Source organism: Pinus tabuliformis, chromosome 6 (assembly GCF_031772625.1).
Source record: "Pinus tabuliformis cultivar Carrire ecotype Pingquan chromosome 6, CPIR1, whole genome shotgun sequence".
Lineage (NCBI taxonomy): Eukaryota > Viridiplantae > Streptophyta > Pinopsida > Pinales > Pinaceae > Pinus > Pinus tabuliformis.
The window spans coordinates 1,017,413,055-1,017,426,339 of NC_142292.1; the positions used below are offsets into that span (position 1 = coordinate 1,017,413,055).

The 13,285-nt window shown below is 32.1% G+C and overlaps 1 long non-coding RNA gene across 1 annotated transcript; it reads left to right on the plus strand.

Annotated features, from left to right (window-relative positions):
- The first annotated feature begins 599 nt into the window (after nucleotides 1-599).
- Nucleotides 600-1,685, plus strand: LOC149262448 (uncharacterized). Its single transcript, XR_016249293.1, has 2 exons — nucleotides 600-695; nucleotides 1,425-1,685. It is a non-coding gene; the product is annotated as an uncharacterized LOC149262448 (long non-coding RNA).
- The last annotated feature ends 11,600 nt before the right edge of the window (nucleotides 1,686-13,285 follow it).

Consider the following 13,285-nt stretch of genomic DNA (forward strand, 5'->3'; position numbering starts at 1 on the left):
CTTAAACACCCTGTTCATGTTGTGTTTGGCAGATGCAGGAGCACCCTTCTAATGCTAAAAGGGTCAAAATCAGGGAAATTTTCATTCAGCTCTTTAATTCTTTCTATTACTGTTGATAGGGTCAAAATCTGCATATTGTTTTTTTTATCATTTACCCAGTTGATAACTAGCTCTGAATCTCCCAGTATCTGGATTTGAGCAGTACCTTTCTTAATTGTTAAATTTTCCAGTATCAAAAATGCACTTAACTCTGCCCAGTAGTTGGTACCTTCTGCCAATGCAGCTTTGAAACAGAAACTATGGTTTTCCTTAAGAAATAACACACGTCCAGCACCACAAATCCCTGGAATTTATGGGAATTTTATGTCTCATGCATTTCAGATTCATATTTGCAATTAAAATATTAGATGAGGATAGTTCTTGACAGTAGAGGTGTTTTCTTTATAATGAACTATTTCTTTTATTCTGGGCTCTTCACATGCTTGGTGATGCATGTTAGAGTGCCAAGTATTCTGAGTTGAGTTATTTTAGTTTCATATTGTCTACATATGGCTCTTGGGCCTTTACTCAGATTTTAGAAGTGCTATCATTTTCATTTTGGAGGACAGGTTTTTTCAGTCGACATTCTTTACTGTAGATTACAGCTGCTGGCTTATAATGTGGATAAGTTTAGGTCCTGTTCATCTTTCTGAAAGGTAAATGAAATGGTGTCATTGGTTGCCATCTGAAAGTTTTTGTTGCCTGGATATCAAATTTCCTCGTGGTTTACTTACATCAGCTGCTTCCTTAACTGTATTATTTTAATAGATCAATGGAGACCGCATTCGTAAATGTTAATCTGTGCTTTTTGTTGGTTAAATGATCTGTGTTTTGCAATACGAGAGAGCAGGTTGGGCTCTAGAGCCCAAATGGCAAGATTCCTTCTACATTAAACAACAAAAACATGTCAGCATTTTACCCTTAAATCACATTCACAAACTTGAGTTTTATATCATTTGGATGTTCAGCTTTCGAAGATGCTCCAGACACTCACAATGGGTTGCACACTGCTATTACTCTGTTTTCGAAAACTCTCAATTGCTTAGAAATTTGCAGATATGGACATAAATCCAATTCCAATATCAATTTACCATGTCCAATAATCTCAAGATTACAAATGATAAGAAACCATCATTACAGCCACCATAATAAAGAAATAAACTACACCTTGAGTCACAGGAAACAATATTTTGCAAAGAGAATAACATAAAAATGTGCCCTGAACAATTATTCAGAAAACTGAGGAACTGTGTAAGTAACTGTAATTCTTATCCTTAAACTTTCATCTTTTTCTGTTATAAATGTGATGGTGGTTAAATGAATGTATAAGATTTTTAATATTTATGGCCTTTTCTTATAAATTTTGGTTAACAATTGTTGTACAGGAAAGCACGGTGGCGCTAATGGAGATGAGGAAGAAGAGCCACAACATTGGAAAGAAGATCCTTGTGGCAATTGAGATTAGCAGCAATGCCCTCCCTTGCGAAAAAACCTGAGGATTTCTCATTAGGTCCTTCTCTAGAGATATTCAATATTTGTCATGCTTGTATTAGTAAGTTGGCCTCATGAGAGGTGCATAACACAAAAATGTGTACATTAGAAAAATTTCATTCAACTTGGAATATTGTTTGAAGTTCATTTTATAAGGATGAGGCATTGCTCACTACCAAAGAGTCTGAATTTGCATGATTGAAAAGCGTTGCTTGGATGATGCTACATGCACACGTTTACGAAAGAAAACTAGGTCTATGTGTTGCTTGTCTGTCAAACACGGATGTTTAGATCTGATATAACTGCCACCATTCATAATTTGACATATGACTTGCCTGCATGGTCTGTCAGCATATATCCCATTGCAAGAATGTGGCATTCAATACTGCAAAGGTGAGTTGGTTTTCCTTGGTTGCATGAAGGTTAATTGAATTGGCATTGAACTGTTACCCATCTGGCAGTGTTCCTACTCATCATTTTGTGTATTGCATAATCATCTATCATTTCTAAAAAGTTCTACTTTTGTCTGGGATAATTTTATTGGGCTATGAAGGTGGTTATTATTAGGGGTCTGATTAGTCAGGTGATAAGATTTAGAAAGCTCGTGTTTGTCTAGTGGTAGAGAAAATTAGGACACCAAGCAAAAGTTATCAAGCAACCACAAATATGGTGTTAATATTTAGAAAAAGCGTAGTTATCACACGAAGCAACAGTGTGTGCTTTTCTTAAATATTTGCAACCAAGTGATTAAGAAAGTTGAGGTAAACTCTCTTGCTGATTCATCATTGTATCACCTTTTATTGAGTACTTGCCACACTCCCTTTCCTGGTTTTTTTGTTTTGTCCAGTATATGTTGGTTGATTATTGTTCTGCTAATACTGTTGTCAATCTAGGAGTGTATCAGTAGTGAGTTTGTGCATTTCCCTGTTCTTTCTGATGGTCATAACATAAATTACGGAGAACACATGAAATACTGTGATACTGTTGAGTAAACAATGAATGGGAATCAGTCTTGTAGTGTGCTTTCTTAAGTATTCATTGTGTATACACTATATAGTCAACTAATTTAATGTATATATGAAGTAATGTTCCATTAACTTATTAAGTTATTTGTGAAGGGTGGTTGTTACTCTGTTCATGTAAATATCAACAGTTGTATTTTTTTCAGTAAACGTCTGCCTTGCAATTTTGAGATGCAGGACTGCAAATTCACATTTTTGGAGTTGATTGGGTTTATCTCTTATGTTTTTGTTATGTTTTTTTGTTGGGATTTTGGAATCAAATGAGTGGGCTTTTTGTCCATTATTTCGCTCTCTTTAAAAAGACTTCTATGAACGCTTTCTCATCCAATTGCACAAACCTATTTTTTGGTTCATCTATATAAATGATACTAAATGAATTTTATGAAAAGCAACTTACAATTAGTTAATGTTTTAGTTATAGTGTGAACCACCAATGTAAGTGATTTGTTTTAATATTTGCAAATCTAATTCCCTGCTTTTCAATTACCATGTAAAACACTGTAATTTACTTTTCCGCTGGTACACGCTGATCATCGTGGTTAGTGCCTTCGTCACTACTGAGCTTTATATATGCTTGCCTATCTATATAGGTTTCCTCCTTTTACTAATCCTATCGGCCTCTCTTTGTACCTTTTGGGACAATTGCTAGTATATAACCTAATAACACTTCTTTCCTATTGAATTTTAAAATATCTTTCCACCCACTGCATTTTAAATAATAATTTTTTTATTCAAAATATTTAAAATTTTAATATTCCGACATATATAATAAAACAATGTGAAGCTCACGGAATAGTCCAAACTTCAAAAGCATGCGAGGAAAGCCTATGATCCAAAGTATCTTATGATTTTACTCCATAAAAAAATGTGATGCTAAAAAGCGACATCCCTTGTGACATTTGATAGAAATACCCACTTAAAACAATACGATACGTTCATCAAACTTAGTAACGATGTTTGACATTTAACTGATAGTTAAGGTGAGGAAGCTAAATAATTGAAAATTATTATTATTTTTAAATATGAAAATTTTATTAATAAAAATAAAATAAAATATTAAAAATTGGTGTAGTTTAATTTACAGGTGAAATGATTTTTTTCACGACATTTTTTTAGTTAATTTTAATTGGTAGAGATTTTTAAAATTTTAAGTTTAAGTTGTTTAATCTATAAAATTTGAGTGTTTTATATGTTTTTCAGTGAGGAAAATGTTAAGGATGGAAATTTATCTTAAAATTTAGAAGCCTTGGCGAATCTTACTAGTCCCTAATATGCAAATTATAAAATGTTTGACAATATTTTTGTAAAAATATTATATTTCTAATGATTTTATATTAGTCTATATAATTTTTTGGCAATTTTTAAGGTAAAATAATTTTATACTATAAAATGTGGGCAAAACATTTTTCAAAAAAAAGGAAATTGGCGAATCTTGTTTTTGGAAAAAACATGGAAAATTAGCCCACCTACGAATATTAGCCCCTAAAATTTCCCTATTTTTCAGGGTGTTGAATCCATTTATATATTCAAAAATATATTTTAAACAACAAAAAAATCACATTTTTATTGGAAATAATATGGCCAGATTCCAGTAAAAAAAACTATTTCATCTATAAATTAAACTACACCTTAAAAATTACCATATTGTATACTATTAATATTAAAACATTTTATAAAAAAAAAAAAAAATAAGATGATAAACTAAAAGTTTAAATATTAACACTGTTATTAATCCTATAGTCAAATTTAGAGAATAGATCACTAAACGAGTGTAGGCACCGTCCCTTTGCCAATATGGTCTAAGCATAGAGGTCTCCTACCAGGGAGCCTTGTTGGAGTAACCAAAAAAAACTCCAAAGTGTGCTTTGGCAACCCCTTTGACAAAAACATTGATCATAAGGTTTGGGAGGAGATTTATGGAGTTTGATGTGTTAGTGGAAATAGATATTTTCCAACTGATTTTTGTTTGAATTTTGAGAAATTGACTTAATAAATTCTATATACAAGTTGATTTGGAGAACTCTAATATCCTTCAAGCTTGCTATTGCAACTAAGCAAATAGTTTTTTTAATAAGAAATATGATCCATTATCGATGTTCCAAGTATAACTATGATTCATTGTTAGTGGCAGTAGGAACCCTTCTAAAATGATGCCTGAAAATTGGTGCAACTTTTTCTATATACTTTTTAAAGGCAAATTCAATTTTCAACGCAGATTTAGTTACAAAGATAAAAATAGCAAGGCCGCATAGCTAGCGTTCCCTGCCACTTAGTTTAAATATTGAACTTTGAAATGTATGAAGCAACTTCGACATTTGAACGAAGGATACAATGTGGCCACCCTTACTTTGTTTAAATATAGTTAAAATTGAGTCAAAAAGTTATATCTCTCTCAAAGATATAACTTTACATTAATAAAAAGTAAAATTAAAATAACAAGTTATTTGATGATTGCATTCATCTTTATCCCAAATTGATCAAGTTCCAAGTTAAGATGGGCCTATGCTACTTGTAAGCTTTGTCAATGCACAAGCATGCTTGAGTTACAATCAAATTGTTTTTTAATGTATTATACAAATCAATTTCATTTATTTCCTGTTATATTAGAAGGTCTTTGATTTTACATAGTTTTAATGGTTGCTAGATAGATTGGTCACTCTCTTCTTCCTTACTAAAATTATCCAAAAACATGTATAGTTAAATTAGAGTAAAAAACAATAAATAAATACGACTTTATATTAATAAAAATTATAATTAAAGGAGCAAAATAATTCATGGTTATTATTTTTCTTTATAAACTTTAATGTCATACTTGTTTATTTTAATCTATTATTTGGATAGATTTGTTATGTTAAAAAAATATTGAATTAACTTAGTTTAAAATAGTTAAATTAAAATGTGTTTTTGTTAAGTATGTTATTTTTATTATTAATTTGTGTTAAATACTTGATTAAAGTAAAATACAATAAAAAAAAGATTGCACTTGATAGGTGACATGGTTATTTATTTTTAGTTATTGCTTTAGTGTACTATAAACTTTAAAAAAAGTATCCACTAGCTAGTGTTCCCTACTTAATTTAATTATTGAACTTTGAAAAGTATGAACCAACTCTCACATTTGAACAAGGGTTACATAGCAACTACCCTTGCTTACTTTAAATTTAGTTAATATAGTTTAAATTTTGTAATATTTGTTATTTATATTTATTTTAAAATTTTAATTGAAAATTGCTTTAAAACATTTAAAATTATTATTTTTATATAAAATTTTAAACAAAAAAATTATGCAAACATCAATTAACCATTCTATCTAATCACCCAAAATAATCTCATTTGAGAATAAAATTTTCATAAATATATATTTTTAATTATTAATATTTATTTTAAAAAATCAAATTAATAAAAAAAATAAAAATAGAGAAGATTAACCTTAACATTAATAATTTTATAATAATAAAATGAATTATAAATATGTTTTTATTTTAATTAAATGATTTGGAATTTATTATATATTTGTAAATATAAATATTTAAAAATAAAAATAAAAAAATTGACTCCAAAAAATTACACATAAAAACTAGTCCTATTAAAATTTTGATTAAATATATGATTTCTACCAACCTTTTTTATAAATATTAAATTATTAATCTTATTAAACCTTTACCATTCTTCGACCTTCCTGTACCAATGTACCAGACACTACTTCAATGTCCTGCGCGTGCTGATTTAGTAACATATAATTTTTTTGTTCATTTACAAGGTATTCAATGTCCAACAAATCAAATTGAAAATTCTTTATTAAGTTATTAAAATACAAGAATATATAAAGTTACTAAAAATACGATAATCCATAATTATCCATCACTTGGATTTAAATATTTAGATGCGACGTTTACCAAAAATAACTATTTAGATGCAACATTTGGTATTGTTTAATAATATAATTACTGGTTGTAATTAAAAAAAGTAAGTTTACTACGCTCATGTTATTTGTATGAATCAAAGCTCGAATCACATCACACGTGACTAGACATGTTATGTGTATGAATCAAAGCTCGATTCACATCACACGTGACTAGACAAGTAGCGGCGGGCCTATGTACTTTTCAGTTGCGAAATTCGAAGCATTTCCTAATAAGGTGTGAAAGTTGTTAACCACTCAATTGAAAAATAATTTTAAATAAATTAATAATAATAAATAAGATATTTTCTTTCAAAATCTTACCGGTTGCGATATGCCAGCCTGTTGGCAGGGATAATAATAACGACACCATTCACAACCATTTCAATACGGTTACTTGGAAGTTCAGAGATGACTTGCAAAAGTAGCCAAATTAAGGAATTCTATACAATTAACCTCACGTCAGGTTGATTAATTAAGAATTGTTTTTAGTGTGATTTTTGGTGTCGGAATTTGGTGGAAAAATTTGAAGTAAAATCTTGATTTATGTTATTTAAATTGGTTTTTTAAGTGTATATATGGATTCAGCACCCTGGAAAATTTCTAGGGCATTTTGATTGCACAGAATTACAATCAAATTTGTGATTTCAGTAAATTCTTACTGGATTTTAGAAAAATTTGACCATAAATACTTCCAAAAATTAAAAAAAAAAACAACTCCAAAACTCCGATTAATTATGTATGATGGAACTTCTTTTAACAGGAATGGTAAACAATTGCCCTAAAGTCGGCTTATAAATTGAATTTAATTAACGTAAAGTTTTAAATGGTTAATAATATCTTGCATTAGAATAGGTATAAGTATTTGTCCAAGATAACTAAAGTTACTATATTTGAATTAAATGGTTAAACACTTTTGAAAAAGTCGGCAAGGTGGATGCGATTGGATTTTATATTGTCATTTTGTGATAATAGATTAGGTCTTCGTCTGTATGACGTGTTATATTTACAATCATCATTTTTATAGGACATGAAAAATTGAATAATAATGATGCTGTAGAGTAGATTTTTGGTGTGCAAGTTGGGCCAGTTTTGTTTGTATAGAATATTTAACGTAAAGGCTACGCTATCTAGTCATGATGCCATGGATCAAACTATATTGTGTACGCCATCCGTTCATGATGCCAGGATCAAACCATATTGTGCTTTTCCATTTGGTTGTATTAACAAAAGCAAGGTGATTTTAGATTTGTGGTGACTACTTCTTTTCTATAATAAATTAAAGAAATTTAGTTTGAATATTAATTTTATTCATGTAGAATATATTTTTTTAAATATTGTTATTTTCAATATATTAAAATTTTATAAATTGGATTGAGTTTAGGTGGCAAGAAAAAATGCTGAGGATTATGCTTTTTTTGGGGTTATAAATGTAATTTGTTTCTAATTTCAATTTGGGTTTATATGAGGAATCTAACCTCTTTAAGTTTTGATTCTCAACATTCTTCCTTGGTGCTAGTTGATATGAATGATTTTTTTTGTTGGTTTTTTGTTTTGATGATTATGGTATTTGAATAACGACAACACATTTTACTCCAATAGTGTCTTCCTCCCTCGGTACTCTTGGTACTTTCATGGAATCTAATCGTGGACAATGTGTGGGAGTTAATATGGATAGTGGATATAAATTTGGTCCTCTTCCTTCTGAAGATAATCCAGGTACGATTTCTTTTAGTGATATTGTGAAGAATGTCTTGCATTTCCTCATCTTCTCATTTACGAAGCTCGAGCCATAATTATTCCCATAGTGAAAGATGTTGTAGTTCAAGTGGCATTTTACAATATTAATGCTCTTGCGTGTCATTTTGACAATCTCAGGTTTCATTTAGTTGATTTACACATATGAATTTTTAACACTTGGAAACCTAAGTTAAATGAGAAGTCCTTTTATTTATTCCTGCGCAAAGGATACTTCATTGTTGAGTTCAATTTTATAGAAGATATATATTTGATATTAAACTTTGGGCCTCATTTATGGGTAAATTCAAGATTATTTATGAAACAATAGACTTCATCCATCGACCTAATGATACATAGCCTTTTCTCGACGCCTGTATGGGTTAAACTTCCAAATCTTCTTTTGCATTCTTGGGGCTCAAACTCTCTTTACGATGTTGGAAAATCCATTGGAAGATACTATTATAGAAGTTTTGAAATAAAGAATTGAAGCATCATTACATAAGCTCGAATATGTGTGGAAATGGACTTCAACTAAGTGTTTCCGACATAAATAATTTTGACATGTGAAACTACTCATGGACAGAAAAGCTTGATTATGAACATGCTTTTTTTTTCTCTATAAATCTTTCTTTAAAATATGGCATTTAGTAGCAAACTAGCCAACGGAGCCAAGACAAGTTGGGAAGCATAAAGGAAAACCAACTTGGTGGGTTAGAGCCAAGGAAGAATAGTGAGTGATTACAAAGGAAAATCCACTTGAATTGGACCCTCCCATGGAAGAGTCGAAAGTGGATCTAAAGGAAATTAGAGACAAAATAGTGGATTCAAAGAAACTTAGGGATACTCCATCAAAATAAGACCCTCCATCTTAGTTCGATGGATGAGGAACATGTTTTCCCTAGGATCAAGATTAGGATGTAGATCCGCCACTTAGCCCACAACTAAGGTGAGCTATGCTAATCATGATGAAGAGGATGAGACACACGAATAATAAGAACCCCCAGATCAAGACAAATCAAGACAAGCATGAATAACAAGGACTTCATCAAAGACAAATAACATTTAGACAATGGCCATAAAGAAGGAAAAATCTCCTTCAATAGCACAACCAATGGTGGAAAGAAGTGGGGTCGTAGTCCAATCTTGTCATCAATATATGTTATTTATTATGTTAGCAATTTGTAAGAATTTACTCATGTAAGAAATCAGGATAAAGTCTTGGTGGACATAAATATTTTATGTATTCATTAAGTAAATAATTTGATACACACACACACACACACACACTAGACGAATTGACAACTAGGCTAGACTTATACTTGTGTGACACGGGGTTGATTCCAACTGCTACCACTATAACCTCTAGGTGCCTACATATGCTCCTTCCACAAGCATAGGTGAATCAAGGGATTTGAACCTTGAATCTCCTAGCACATAACACTTCATTTTCAAGACCATCATCAATTGAACTACCCCTCGGGGTCAAAGAATTTACAATTTTAGTTGAAATCCAAGACTAACAATTTTTAAATCAACTTTAGCTATGACCTTTTATAATAAAAATATCTCCATGTAAAAATTGAATTGAATAAATTAACAAATGCAAAATGATGTGATAGATTCTATGGTATTTTTACTTTTCTCCTTTTGTGAAAAAATAATTCCAACAAACATCATGTAAAAAAAAGGAATAAAGAGTTACAATATGTATTGGAGGGGTTTTCACAGTGTGTTATATTAGATATTAGCACTCATTGCGTCAGGTGATGCTCACAGATGCTCACAGGGGTGAAGAAGTGGGATTGAAACTAGTGAAATGAATCACATAGCGTTAATCATCACTTCCGGGGCTTGCACCCGGTAAACCAAGACTTCCCGAGAGGTCACCCATCCCAGATCGCCTCTAGCTCAAGCACACTTAACTGTGTAGTTTTCCCCACAATCAAGCCCACTTAGCTTGCTACCCCATTTGCAAAACTTTAGCAAATATTGTGCCTCATGAACCATTCAAGTAGAACTCCCATCACTCTTTTGTATTAAGTATTTGAGGGGTTTTCGCAGTGCATTATATTAGATATCATTATTTGGGATTCAACTGCGTTAAGTAAGTCATTCATGTATGACCATATCCATGAGATGTAGTCGTAACTGACTAATTTCTCATGATTTTTGAATAGTCCACTTAGCACTCATTGCATTAGGTGATGCTCACAAGGGTGAAGAAGTGGGATTGAAACTAGTGAAATGAATCACATAGCGTCAATCATGACTTACTTAACACAGTTGAATCCCAAATAATGATATCTAGTTACAATATGTTTACCTTTATTTGGCACTTTGAAAAGATTTCATGACATTTGAACTATATTCTTTAAATAATTATTCAATTTCATTTCAATAAAGAGTTATATATATAATTAATTAATTTAAGAACATCTTTTTTAGAAAAATATTTTTTTTTTATTCATCAATAATTTATCGCAAAAAAATTAAATATAAAAATAAAATTAAAATTTTAAAGTAAATTAGATATTTTTTTCACTTTTCTTAAAATCTAATAAATTTAATTTTACCTTTAATACATATTAATTATGATCATTATTATCATATTTATTGTTGATTTTTTTCTACATCTATCACATTGGTAATTTTGATAACTATATTTAAAACTATCAAATATACTTGGTAATTTTAATAACTATGTTTAGAACTATCAAATATATATTTGATGGTTAGAAAAATCAACACTAAAATTAATAACTATGTTTAGAACTATCAAATATATATTTGATGGTTAGAAAAATCAACATTAAAATTATCATTGAAAAAAAAAACTCAATACCTTTTAAATCATATACACTTTAATTCTAAAATCATATTTGTTATTTATTTACTAACAAATTTCTAAAAAAATGGATATTTAATCCAAAATATATAGAAATTTAAATAATAAATAATTGAAACAAATTTTATTCAAAATGTTATATATAGCTCAGGAAATAGTAAATAAGCTCATATTCTAACAAAATTTATTAAAAATGTACCATTATAGTTTTTTGGTATTAAATAAATAATGAAATAATATAAAGCTTATGAAATAGTCAGACTTTACAAAAACACGTGAAGAAAGCATATGCATTTTATGTTTTTAAATAATATAAATTTATTAAAAATGTAACATTATAGTTTTTTTGGTATTAAATAAATAATGAAATAATATAAAGCTTATGAAATAGTCAGAACTTTAAAAAAAACATGTGAAGAAAGCATATGCATTTATGTTTGTAAATTTTTAATATTAGAGTTGCATAATAATTCAATAAAAAAGTAAAAGCTACAAAGTGGTATTTCATAGGAAATACCGACATAAACTATTGGAAGTTTATCTAAGTAACGATGTTTGACGTTTAGGGCTGAGAAATTTCAACGAGAGCTAAATGTTTGTCGATTGCAAATTAAAAAATTGGATATTATTATTGGTAAATTGTAAATATTTTATTTTCGGATGGGGTGAGTCTTTGCAACACGTGGAAGAGGAACACGTGGAGGAGTCTCCGGTGTGAAAACAGGTGGAGTTGGGGTGAGGGACGGTTTTTCTGGTCTTTTCATGAAAGTGCATGTAATGGGAGGAGTAAAGCAATTTGGCAACTCGTGCGAGTATTAATATCGCGTTGGAGTTTGGGGGTGGCGAAAGATTAACGATTAAGGCGTGGGAAGATGAGGGAGCCCAACATTCCTATCCACGCTCTAGTCTGGTGTTGGACCTCACGGTGACCTCCAAGGAGAAAACGAAAGTGTCACAGGAGGTTATTTGGTAGGAGTGGTCTATGTGTACTCGTCCTGGGCATTTGCTGGAGAAGTGTGTCAAGTTGGACCCTCTTACAAAGCCTCTTTGTTATTATTGTCTGCGTGCGTAAGGATAAGAAGCTGGCTGGACGAGACCTCTTCCATTCCATTTCCTCTTGGCTTATGGTAATCCTATTTGCTCGGGCTAGAAGTGGAAGTTGGAACCAGCAGTATAGAAAACTCTATGGGTGGTTGCAGAAAACTAGTTTCAATTTCCAAATTCGTGACCTCCAGCGTGGGCGCGACGGTGTTTGGCGGATTGGTGGCTGGTCTCTGTGAGGCAAATTTAGAGGTTGGTCGCCGCCCTGGGGGAAGCTGCGCTCAGGCGTTGGCTCCTTTGTCTTCATCTTTCTTTCAATTGTCTGTCCTGGTGTGGTGGGCAACTGTATTTAGTTTCTCTAGTGGTGGTGGTCTTTTTCAGGTAGTGGGTGGTGATATTGTGTTTCTCTCGTGTGGTGGGTGGTGGCATTTGGTTCCTCTGACAGTGGTGTTTGTTTTCTCTGGTGGGGGGTTTGGTCTGTGGATTTTGAACACGACGGCTCGCCATCTCTGCGAATTATGAAACCCCCTGTGCGGTGTGGGCGTTCCCCCTTCCGAGCCACCCTTAGCCCTGCGGGTGTGGCGGACTCGGCAATTGCTACTGGGCCTCCCCGCCAGGGTGGCAAGACTGTTGGATGCACACGACTGGTTAGTGTGGGAGCACATGGAGGTCGTGGAGGAAGTAAACGAGGTGCCAGTAGGGGTGGTGGTACGCAGGTTCAGAAGCCAAGTCGTCGGGGTGGAGGAACTTGAGGTGGCAAGGGGAATCGTGGGTCTAGTCAAGCTGAAGCGAATGAAGGGTAGGGTATCCAACATTGTTGCTTGGAGAACTGTCAAGCACTTATCAATAGCCTGATGGAAAGAGTGGACACAGCTGAGAGAGTCTGTCACGAGGAGCATGCAAAGCAGATGGCAACGTTGGACCGAATGCACTATTTTCAGTGCCAAGTCCGGGAGAGACTAGTGGTGGTTTGGCGAGGCCAAAATCAACTAACCGAGAAAGTAGAAAAGTTGGAGACTTGGCTGATGCACTTTGAAGGGCACATTTAGTGTGACTTCCGTACTCCACCTCCTATAGGAACAACCCTAGACAACCCTGCCTCCATCACGTCAAACGATTAATATGCTCTTTGTTGTTTTTTATGTTTTATCTGTATTTTGGTGCCTCTGGCCCCACTGTTTATGGACAATTTCCCTAGTTTCCCTT